The sequence below is a fragment of the Periplaneta americana genome, chromosome 5 (assembly GCF_040183065.1).
Source record: "Periplaneta americana isolate PAMFEO1 chromosome 5, P.americana_PAMFEO1_priV1, whole genome shotgun sequence".
Taxonomy (NCBI): Eukaryota; Metazoa; Arthropoda; class Insecta; order Blattodea; family Blattidae; genus Periplaneta; species Periplaneta americana.
This window is the reverse complement of record NC_091121.1, coordinates 170,489,181-170,502,397: the sequence shown is the minus strand read 5'-3', so window position 1 is coordinate 170,502,397 and position 13,217 is coordinate 170,489,181.

The window sequence follows — 13,217 nt, the reverse complement described above, 5'->3', positions numbered from 1 at the left end:
TTGGAAGCAAGTCATTTTACTGCTTATAGTCCTAGTACACCCCAAGTATTTGAAGCTGTCCACTTGCTCTACTGCCTCATTTAGAATTCACAATTAGAATATTTGCTTTTCTGCCTATGACCATGGTCTTCGTCTTGTTGACATTATCTTCATCCCATACTGCTCACAGCTGTCATTTAGCTCCAGTAGCATATCCCTTATTATCGGCTCCTCTTCTGCTAATAACGCCATATGATCAGCAGATCTTACACAGTTTATTCTTCTTCCTCCTACTATCACCCTTCCCATGTTCTGAAAACTAAATCCTCCAAGTAGATGTTAAAGAGGGTAGGTGATAAGGGGCATCCTTGTCGTACTTCTCTCCCTATTTCACTTCCTTCTGACATTTCTTCTCCTGTCCTCACTTTGACTCGTTGTTTCATATAAAGGTTATTGAACAGCCTCCTCTCTTTCCAATCCACGCCAATTTTCTTTAGGATCCCCATCAGTTTATTCCAATCCACTGTCAAACGCCTTTTCTAAATCCACAAATACACTATATACACTTCTTTAGTCTTTTCTAGGTATCTTTCGCCGATTGTTCGTAGCAGTCCAATAGCTTCTCTCGTACCTTTTCCCTTCTTGAAGCCAAACTACTCTTTTTCCAAGTGTTCTTCAATTTTAGAATATAAATCTACTTTAGAAAATAATTTCACGATTCCTTCTATAGCAGTGGAAATAGTCCACTCCAACTCTCTCTCAATTTTCGTAGTGTTAAAAATAGAGTTGTGAGATTTAATCGATTAATCCATCAATTTCTGTTGTAAGATTAATCGATCAAAAAAGTTTAATCGAATAATCGATTAGATTAAAATTAATGGGTTGTAGTTGATATTAATTATTATTTTGTTAATAGAAACTCATACTAAACATTCCGACAATATTTCTCTGTCGGAAATTGCTTACTTAAATGCACAATAGTACTATTATTTTCTAACTGTAAACCGGGTAGTGTAAGAGCAATCTTTGCACAAACACTTCAGAAAGAGATGGAGATATGAGGACAGTGACCTAGTCTACCTCTATTGAAAGTTGAAACACACTGCGAAACCTTTATTAAGTTTTATGGTTGTCCAAGAAAACTTCCATCATGTTGTCAGCTCATCTTCCTAGCATATGAAATACATACTTTTTCTGGTATTCGTCCCCCTCATCCCTTATAAAATAGCCATGTCTACACTGTGTGCAAGTGAGAGCGTAACTACCTTCTTCTCTTTCTAAAATCTGGTAATTCGATTACAATAGGGGCCAGTCTTCTGTTTCGACCGCTATAGTTTTTCAGTTGCAGTTTCTGTACTGAGTTTGTATATGAAGATTGTGTGTTTAGTTTGATAAAGAAGAATTATCAGTTTTCTGTGGTTTGTGAAAAGTGTAAACTCCATTATGTCACATGAGATTTTGAGAGGTAAACTCTGTGAAACGTTTGGATTTAAATTGAACGATCGTGGAGAAGTACTTGACAGAAAGAAAGTTTTTTTTTTCGTGTTTAGTGATGCAGAAAAAAATTGTTACTAAACGTAGAGCGGCACTTAATTCGGAGCATGTGAATGCATTCACATGTTTAAAATCATGGATGAGTCCACACCTGTGGAGTAACGGTCAGCGCGTCTGGCTGCGAAACCAGGTGCCCCGGGTTCGAATCCCGGTCGGGGAAAGTTACCTGGTTGAGGTTTTTTCCGGGGTTTTCCCTCAACCCAATACGAGCAAATGCTGGGTAACTTTCGGTGCTGGACCCCGGACTCATTTCACCGGCATTATCACTTTCATATCATTCAGACGCTAAATAACCTAGATGTTGATACAGCGTCGTAAAATAACCCAATGAAATAAATAAAAAAATCATGGATGAAGGAGTATTAACTAGTTGAGTCTTCATACTTTTTGTTAGGCCTATTTATGTTTGTCTCAAAAATTCCCGGAGAAATTTACACAATAAATTATAAGCCTCATAATAAATATGTTAGTATGTAATTAAAATAGTTGTTTTATAATATAACGAAACAATATATAGAGATGTACAACATTTAATACTTATGCTTATCACCGAACACAAGTTAAATTTAACAGTAATTGTGTATTACAGTATATTAAATCATTTTTTCAACTTAATCGAAACTCGATTAATCGAATAAATTCAAATAGTTAATGGATTAAATATTTTGATCGATCAATAGTACTAGTTAAAAGATGATATTGATACACGATCTCAACTTTTGATATTTTGTTCAATGCTATATATTATTTTTCATTCGCTGTTTTGAAAGGTAGGACTGTGTGTTTATACTGGCTGTATTGCAGTACAGTGTAATATTGACATTAAACCGATGAGTAGTAAAAGGTCTATGTGGGAATAAATTAATAAGCGCTATTGTTAAATTAACAAGGCAGTCTAATTAACAATGGATACCTTAATTGCAATTACACTCTATGATCTAGGTATCACAGCAGAATATGAAATTACTAACTACATAGTCAGCAGTTCTGTACAATACATATAAATTACATGAATCATTTAAATAAAATGATACACTCTTTCCTTTCCTAGATGGGGATTATTTTCAACTGAGCTATAAAAAGGAGGAAGCGGAAACGTCCTTTCTCCCTTTTTCCCTCGCATCTTTTTTCCAGTATCTCTTTTGAGTGCCAGGAGCGTATGTAGCACAGCTCTGAGGATTGATTTACATTCCAAGAACAGAAATCAGAATTCCTTTGTAGAGTTCCAATAAAAGCAGTCGTGGATGCAGGGCCGCCCTTGAAATGGTGCCTTCACTTCTTTATCATTCGCATACGCAGTTTCTGTCGGTCTGATGGTTACTTGCTGGAGGGGAGACACGATTACTGCTTTGATACGAAATCAAAAGCATTTTATATATTTTTATCGAAGAGCGTATTTTTAGCGAACTCCTTCTTGTAGAAATGATTCAGTTTCAGTAGCATTATTATGACGAAAAAGTGTACAGGATTGAGAATTTTGTGATAGTTTAGAGCAGTGATGTCAAAGCAAGCGCATTTTTGTGACCTTGACGTCGTGCACGGGCAGCAAGCGCTAAGTATGGAAAGAGGAAGGGTTGTGTATATGAATAAGCAACCTGTTGGATTAAGAAAACAGTGGTGCACAAACTTCAAACGGAACGTGAAATTTTATGTCTTTATTTTTATATGGCTTCTTTCTGTTTCATATTATCTATATTGTCTGTAAAACAAAAGTACTAACACTGATTTCTTAATATTGCACTTGTGTTTTAAATCTTAATAACATAATAGAGAGTTAAGAAGGAATATTCACTTAGACTAAATTCCATAGTAGTATAATATTATACCGTATTAAGTGGATGAAACACATCATTCATAAAGAAAGTGATATTCCAAAGAAAGAGATTTAGTATAACATGATAAGTTGGAATTTATATTGATGGTATCTTTAGCCTTACAAAAGTAATCAATAAACTAATCAAAACAATATTAAAGTACAAAGCAAAGTTACCTAGGTACTGTATCTGTTTTAAGTGTAACTAATATTACATAACAAAACTCTTATCGCATTATGCTTTTAAGGTGATATTTGTGAGCAACAGTTTTAATAAGTTCTCTTCCCTTTATGTGTTGAATCAGTGCTGGCCATCCCTGAATATAGCTCGACCAAGCGGCATAAACCACCTCTTTCGTCTGTCTCTTTCCTTTCCGCCGTAAAGCGCTCAGGCTCTCATGGGCTCTAAAGCGCGCGCTTGTTCCTGTGGGCATCAATTGACATGCCTGGTTTAGAGTTTGTCTTATGTAAGTCATTGGTTAGTTCCGGGTTTTACTGTTATATTAGAGATTGGTGGGTTGCAGACTGCGAGATGAAGTTAACTCCTAAGATGAAGGGTATAGAACAGGCCTGCAGAACTGTAGCTCTTGAGAGCGACTGCTATACTCCCCTTTCTTACCCCACCCACCTTTTCTACCAGTGCGGTCATGACGTTCTAGTTACGCTTGGCTGCATTAACATTCATTCGCGGCGGCCGGTATACAATACGCTATCAAGAATTACAAATGAACAGATAATAAAATTTTTAGGAACATACCTTTAGAAAATAAGAGATAAATGAATGAGGGAAATAAATGAATTAAAAGGCATGTAAAATAAATTTTAAAATGTATGTGTGCATATAATTTATATATCGTCCTATTTCTAGTAAAGCTGATTAAATCCACTTTTTGTGTAAAATAAGTTAAGTACAATCCCCGACATGTCTTTCCGTGCTGTGTATTTTACTAAAATGAAATAAGTCTGAAATGTTGCTTGCAGGTAACAAACCAATTACTTTATTTTAAGAATTTATTATGATTTTTCGTGCATTAATAAAGTTTTAATTCCTGTTTTTACAAAACTTGTATTACTGGTTTTAACTGGTTTTACTAGTAATAGGACGATAAATAAATTGTACGTTGATAAGTGAGTGATAGCTATATGACTGGATGTCAATGCTGTCATTCAACATTGTAACGCACTCCAACCAAATAAACAAATAATAAATAAATACATAAATAAATAAGTAAGAAAGTAAATAAATAAATAAGTAAATAAATAAATAAGTAAAAAAGTACATAAGTAAGTAAATAAGTCAACAAACAAACAAACTAACTAACAAACAAACAAATAATACGCATACTGCAGTTTAAAGAGAACTGGAAAATGAAAAAATCTAAACCCGTGAAGGAATACTACTTCCAAAGGAAATGGGAATATGATTATTTTCTTGTTTAAGACGAAAGAATTGCTTGCTTACTGTGTCCCATCCAATTTATTTCCACTCGTCATTTCAATATTAAACCACATTTCAACAAAGTCCATATTAAGAATTATGGAATGCACAAACTTTCGGGTAAGTTCATTATTACGAACTCTATATTGATTATTTATTGATATACTGTAAAATTAAGGACGTCACTCATTGTGTTCATTTTGAATTGAAATTAATAGTGACTTTCAAGGTTCATTACTTAAATGCTATAAATTTATGTTTCCGTAGGTGATGATAGGAGGAAAGTTTTCGAAAATCTAAAACAGGTTAGGTGCAAAGAAATCTCAAAGAAACTACCGACAGGAAATCTAGCATAATTGTAAACCTTGAAACGAGATAACGCATTATAAAGCAATGAATTTATTACAATCCTTTTTGAAAATTACATGCCGCCACTGATGGACCTTTGGCGACAAGAGAAGGTAAATAACCCTACGCGGAAGTCGATCATCCCCAATAGAAGTGGAGTGAGGCTGACGTCATATTTCCCCTCCTTACGAGTTCTGCAGACCTGGTATAGAAGAAGTCTATGACTGAACTAAAGTAAATGTTGTTAAAAGGACTCTAATTGCCTCTTAAAATATGTCTCCTTCGGTGGAATTTATATTAGCGAACATATGATATGGTAATTGCTTTTATGATAACCAGGATAATTTCTCAACCTGTGTGAAACTAGTTCACAATTTACAAACGCTTAGATCTTTATTTTTACGTTAATTGTCTTCTGAAAGATGTTCTTTCTTTTTATAATATTGCTGCAACGAAATGTTCAATAAAAACGCTCTGCGCCATACTTTAGTACTTCCTGTGGGATAAATCATGAATACATGTATAACTCAAAGGATGGTCATTAGGCTGCATTATTAAAAGCTTGCGTTATTGAAATTCAATTTCCATTAACTTTTTTTTTTTTCATATTCCTTTTTAAATTTTTCGCCCTGCTATTACTCGACGCTTTAAATTTAAACCGTTCACCTTTACAATAACATTTTGTACTTCTGTTAAGACATAATACGAGTGCAGTAACAGTTATGTACGCCGTCTTGGTAGTTCAGTTGGCAGAGCGCTGGCTTACTATGACTGCTGGTACAAGTTCTAATCCCGGTTATGGAGGAGTCGTATTTGTGGTTGATGGAACCAAGGTACTTGATGATTTTTCTCGGATTTCTCCCGTTTCCCTCCGTAATTCCGCCATCACTCCCCATTTCAGTATTCATCATCATCATCATCATCATCATCATCATCATCATCATCATCATCATCATCATCATCATCATCATCATCATCATCATCATTTCAATAGTATTTACCCAAAGCGGTGCGATGTGATATAGCGTTGCGACTGGCTTAAGGCTATGGGGAAGGGCACTGCAGTGTTTCATCAGACCCTCGAGTCTATAGGCCTATAGCTGAATTGAAAGATGGCATCACACAGCTAATGACGATATGTACAAAGAAAACTAGTATTCGCAATCAGTCATTCCTAAAGATATATGATATGATATGATATGATATATGATATAATATGATATGATATGATATGATATACGATATGATACGATACGATATGATATGATATGATATGATATGATATGATATGATATGATATGATATGATATGATATGATATGATATTATATGATATGATATACGATATGACATGATACGATACGATACGATACGATATGATATGATATGATATGATATATGATATGTTATGATAAGATATGATATGATATTTATTTAACTAGCCAGCTAGTGAGTACAAATTAAAATTATAAAACAAAAATGTTTCTAGCCACTACCGTAAGAGCCAGGCTCGTGTACGGTGTGGTCTTAGCTAATAATATAGGTTAACATAAAATTTACAAAGACAGTTTACTAAATACAGTAAGTAACTTATTTCAAACCAATAAATAACACACAAGAGCAAAAAAAAAAAAAAAAAAAGAAGAAGAAAAAAGAGAGTGAGAGAGAGAAAGAGAAAAAAAGAGAAAATACACATTTAATATAAATTGACAATCACACAGAAGCCAGTGATATTCAATAAAAACATGAATATAGTCGACAGAAATGAAAGGTAAAAAAAAAATACACGCATTTGTTAATACTTTCTATCATGAATAATTTTATAAATTTCTTTTTTTAAAAACTTCAATTTTAAAATATTTCTAATTTGGAAAATGGTTTGTAATTTTATTATAAAGTTTTGGTCCGAAACTAGCACCATGTTTAAGAGCAGCACTTGTATGACATTTAGGCTCAATTAATGGGAAAGTAGACTTTTGTCTTCGAGTACGCTATTCATGTCGAATAGATTTATGTTTTATTTGATTTCTGTGATAGAAAGTAAACTATATTTATAAATATCTTCAATAGCTAATACTTTAAAATCTGTATAAATTAAATTTGTTGGGTAATATGAGATATGATATGATATATGTATGTGTGTATGTATTTATTCACACTGCATATGGGTATGTACCCGGTGGCAGTGGTAACTAATTACACCCAATAATGACAATTAATAATAAACACAACTAATAAAAAACAATAATAATTAATAATAATAATAATAATAATAATAATAATAATAATAATAATAATAATAATAATAATAATAAGGAGCATACTAAATTAAATGAAACATGGTCATTTAAAATGACATTTAAAGTAAATCTAATTTGTATCTTAACCCTAAGTTCGAACTAAGACCCAAGAGTGTGACAGGTTCATACCTGCACAAGTACCTTTCGGCACTACACTTATTTCGCTGTCAACTCACTCACTGTACTGATTCTACCTGATTTCACTAACACTTCTAACCATTTCACTGTTCAAATACTTTGCACAGCCACTTCACTGACACCAACACATTTCACTTACACAATAGACTTCACTGACACTACACACTTCACTGACACAACACACTTCCTCACTGATAGAGCACTTCAAATAACAAGATATCAATTACACCCTTTAAATAGTTTGTATAATATACTACCGTCTATTAGTAAAATCCTTAAGCCTATTTTAAATACATTTTTGGTTATTGGTAAAGGCTTTAGTAAGTCTGCAGGTAAAGCATTCCAATCCCTGATAGTACGATTGAGAAAAGAAAACTTTCTAGTGTCCGTCCTCTGTCTTCTTTCCCTCAATTGATATGAATGGTCGTTTCTTGAAGAGTAATGATATGATATGATATGACATATGATACGATATGATATATGAGCCATTCAGAGCAAAAGTGGTGTAAGTCAAAATTGGGTGATGAGGTTTAAAGTAAAAATTCTGTACAATACAGCACAAAGTAGCAATTAATATGTTCTTCTTGCTATCCACTGACTAATAATAGTTTAAATAAATAGAATGTGAATTGTTACTCTGCGCTGTATTTTACAGAATGTTTACTTTAAACCTCATTACCCATTTTTGACTTACACCACTTCTGCTCTGAACGGCTCATATGATACGATACGATATGATATGATATGATATGATATGATATGATATGATATGATATGATATGATATGATATGATATGATATGATATGATATGATATATGATATGATATATGATATGATATGATATATGATATGATATGATATGATATGATATGATATGATATATGATATGATATGATATGATATGATATGATATATAATTATTTCCTGTCAACAATTACATTCGTGTAATGTGGAGCTCACAATTTTCATACGGTGCCACAATTACATTAATTATATAAGTCATAGATAGCCTACACTTCCTTACGGAACGTTTTATTATATCTCAATTTCACACCTAATACTCTTTTTAAACAAACGTTACATTTATGTCTACCCTCCTGCACTTATAGAATTTATTATGCCTAGTCACTGCATTAGGCCAATAATAAATTCGCTATTTCTTTCTGTCTTGCTGCAATACTTCCTTTCTTTATCAATCCACCCTTCAGTCTTCACTATATTCTCCTTTTTCTCTCTTAACGATGCTGTATCAACTACGAGGTTCTTGAATGGGAATATTAAGAAACCCCACAAGTCAACTTTTTTTTTACTAAATTGAGTTAGCTGCCATTTTGTATTCTACACACAAAGACTCATCATTCTGAGGAGAGACACCACGTCTTCCATCAAACCCTATGTCAGAATTCAGTTCAACTTATTTCCAATATGAAAAGAAACCACACATGTGCAGGACTTGTGGGGTGTCTCAATATTTTATATTCCTAGATTGCAAGCACATGCAGAAGATTTACCATCAATGAATTAAAAATAATTTTGGCGTAATAAGAGGGAAACTGAAAAGGACAGACAGGGTTAATATTCTGAAAAAAGTATGTAGAACTCATTATCCAATCAAGTGCAAAAAAAAAAAAAAACTTTGAAGTTTCCATTCCAGAAAGAACTGAAATATTGGATTTTTAAAGACTAGTGGCTTCACCATTATCGCAAGAATACATTGTCTCTGGAAACTCAAGTGAGAGGAATCCCACGTTCTCAGAAACAACCATTTTCAATATCTGAATTCCATCAGTCTCATTACTCCAGTGAAAATTCCAGAGTTGTAAAAGCAAAAGTACACGTAGATGGAGTAATGGAACATACTTTTGTATCATCAGAACGTTCATTGATTCCTCAAAGACCTAAAACCACAGTCTAAAAAGGAAGTTTGCCAATCAACAAGAAAAAAAGGGATGATCTGAAAAAAGTTCCACACATTCCTTCCAGAAAACGAAGATGTGCAGGAGTTCTATTCTGAAGTTTACAGTTTGACTACACATGAAAATGATTATATATGATATTGATGACCTGTGAAGGATTTGCATTAAGTACCCATTTGTTCTGAATAAAAATGTAATTTGTTGTTCTATTCCGACGTTTACTGGTTGAGTACACATAAAATGAATCAATATTGTATTATATTGATGATCTATGAAGGGTTTGAAATAGGTAACCATTTTGTCTTTAATAAGAATGTAATTTTAATATTCTACTCTGAAGCTTAAAGTTTGACTACACATGAAAATGAATGAATATTATATTGTATTGATGATCTGTGAAGGATTTGTAATCCGAATTAAGAATTTGTTCTGAATAAAAATTTTATTTTTTTGTTCTGTTCTGAAGTATACAGTATGACTACACATGAAAATGATATATTGATGATATGCGAAAGATTTTAAATTAGTAACCATTTTTTCTGAATAAAGATGTAATATTTTATTGTATTCTGCTTATTATAGGCTACATGTTCAAAATATTGAGAAACAACATATGTCCAACGGCTTTTATATATTTTTCCTCGGAAAATAGATGTCGCATAGGGATGAAATCAACTGAAAATCTTAGACTTATTGTACTTACTCATATTTTTTACTGGTTCAAAGTATCAAGTTAGGGTAGCTGTGTGGCTTTTTGTCGTTCCTGAAAATTTTACTTTTATGGACATGTGAAGTTTATCAATATTCTCATTCTTATCGTCGATGGAACCGGTGATAGCGAGATGATATTTGACGAGATGAGGCCGAGGTTCGCTATAGATTACCTAATATTTTCCTTACGTTTGGGGAAAACCTCTGAAAAAACCGAACCAGGTAATCAACCCAAGCGGAATTCGAACCCGTGTCCGAGCGCAACTCCGGATCGGCAGGCAAGCGCCTTAGTCGACTGAGCTACCCCGGTGGCTCACTCAGGTGTTAGTATTGATGTTGAAATCTGCGACTTCGTTATGAAAATGTATCATTAGCAGGAAAGATATGGAATTCCTAAAAGCATCTTTTGCAATGATTGTCAAAGAAATTACAGTATAATACAATTTCCCATCGTTATGATGAAGGGTGGGTGGAGCGGAGAAAAATTCTCTCCGGCACCGGGACTCGAATCCGGATTTTCAGCTCTACGTGTTGGCGCTTTATCCACTAAGCCACACCGGATTCCAGTTCCGATGCCGGATTGAATCCTCTCAGTTTAAGTTCCACCTCTTAGTTTCTCTTTAGTGGGCAACCCTCATGCACTGTCACAGATGTGTGACAGTGGCACAATGTCCAACACTCTATGTGCAGATGTGCACTCATTACGAGTGACTAAGTGGCCGGGATCCGACGGAATGAGCGCCGTCTTAAATCACTAAGTGCCACCGTCGTGTCTCAGTCGGTTAAAGCGCTGGCCTGGCGGTCTGAATTTGCGCTCGGACGCGGGTTCGATCCCCGCTTGGGCTGATTACCTGGTTGGGATTATTTCCGAGGTTTTTCCCAACCGTAAGGTGAATGCCAAATAATCTATGGCGAATCCTCGGCCTCATTTCACCAAATATTATTTCGCTATCACCAATCTCATCGACGCTAAATAACCTAATAGGCTAGTTGACACAGCGTCGTTAAATAACCAACTAAAAAAAACTAAATCACTAAGTGAGAGGATTCAATCCGTCATCGGAATTGGAATCCGGTGTGGCTTAGTGGATAAAGCGTCAGCACGTAGAGCTGAGAACCCAAGTTCGAGTCCCGGTGCCGGAGAGAATTTTCTCCGCCCCACCCATCCTTCATCATATGGTAATGTAACATTGCTGCACGGAAATATACGTACTTCTGTACATCACAATAATATTCCCATCGTTACTTGGAGATAAAGGGATAGGCTAGTAAATTATATAGGCCTATAATCTGAAGCGGCGTTGTAGAAGAATATACTAATAAAATACTTAATTGAACCTTTTGTGACAAATTATGATAAAAGAATTATTATCCACAAATCCTTTTACATCCTATTAGTTGGTAAAATATTGCGTTTTATAGCTGTGCTTCATTTTAATGCCAATGGAAATTATCAATGAATGTCTGATACTTTCAAAAGAGGCTGTATCGGTTTATATTACATAGCCTACCTTATACTTCTTCGCCATTCATTATAATGCAAACGACGTCCTTGTATGACCCATTTGAGCTCACTCTTTGAGTGAATTGCCTTTAAATGGATCTCCTTTTTATTCGACTTGTCTTTTTTAAAGCTTCACTCTTGTAAAGGTTTCATTTCCACCCTAACTAGAATTAAGTAGAGCTCGTTTAACAGGTCGTAGCCAGGTTACGAGAGTTTGTATGCATGTTGATGACATGAAAAATGTTCCTTCGCTGTCTTTTTCGATAAGTGCCAAACAGTAAACACGATTTTATGTGTTGAATGTATTATTTTAGTGTGATTTATACAGTAAAGTTGCATTCTACAATAAACCTTCATTCTCGAAATAGACTACTTTCTTTCTTAGCCTCTGGGGTAGTTTACAGGTCAGCGAGCTGCACTAATTGTTCGAGGTTAATTAATAATAACAATCAAGTTTTATTTCATATACTGTCTATGCTTATCCTTTTAACAAAATTATTGGATTTTCAATACTTTGTTACATATATTTTGAATTGAACGTTTTCGGCTCTATTGAGCCATCATCAGAACCATTTATGCCCATATACATGATAAAGGTACACATATAATGCAATACAAATAAACCCAAATAATATCAAATAACATGATTCTATGTAAAACATTAAATATATGGCGATATTACATTATTATATAAACATTGTAAGTTGAATTCGTATAGCTTCACTCTACGACATAGTCAATTAATTCCTCTTGTTTAACTCTTACACAAAATTCGGTCTTATAAATTTTGGTAAAAACGTAATACGGCGAACGCTAAGCTCCGCCCACGACCCCTTTCCACTTTTCCCCTACAAGCTCACCACACACTCTACGTGATAGGCTAGTGTTGTGTCGAATGCACATTTCATGTGGGTGGGGATAGCTTCCCCTACTGGCGTTCGCCGTGTTACGTTTTCGCCTAAATTGTCAATAACTTTGTATTTAATAGACAACTGTTCCGTGCGCTTGCGTACACATAATCTCTCTACGAGATATTCTGTAATTAGATTCATGTAATTTATTAAGATCATGGTAATAATAGCATTGGGATTTATATGTGCACTTTGATCTGGTATTGTGCATCACTTTCTTTATATTTCGAGTATAGATATTACATTTGATACCGTCACTTGGGGTAACATTGGCCCAAATATTTTACCATTCTAAAAGTAAACGTCTGTAATTTAAGAGTTTGCTCCTTTATCTTAATTAATATTTTTATAAGGGGTTCTACATGAAGCAATAATTGATCCTGAAGCAAATAAAACATTTTGGTTTAGTTTTATTTGAGTTTATATATTTTTAAAATATTGGGTCAATGTACCTTGACATGTGGTAACTTTGTCCCAACTTCCGAACTAGCATAGTAAGCTATATTAAGGATAATTTTTGGCCAATGATACCCCAAAACAACTGCTGGTTTACCCAACTGATATGACATAATGCGTTGCAATGACACTCACATGGCTTTTTTAAT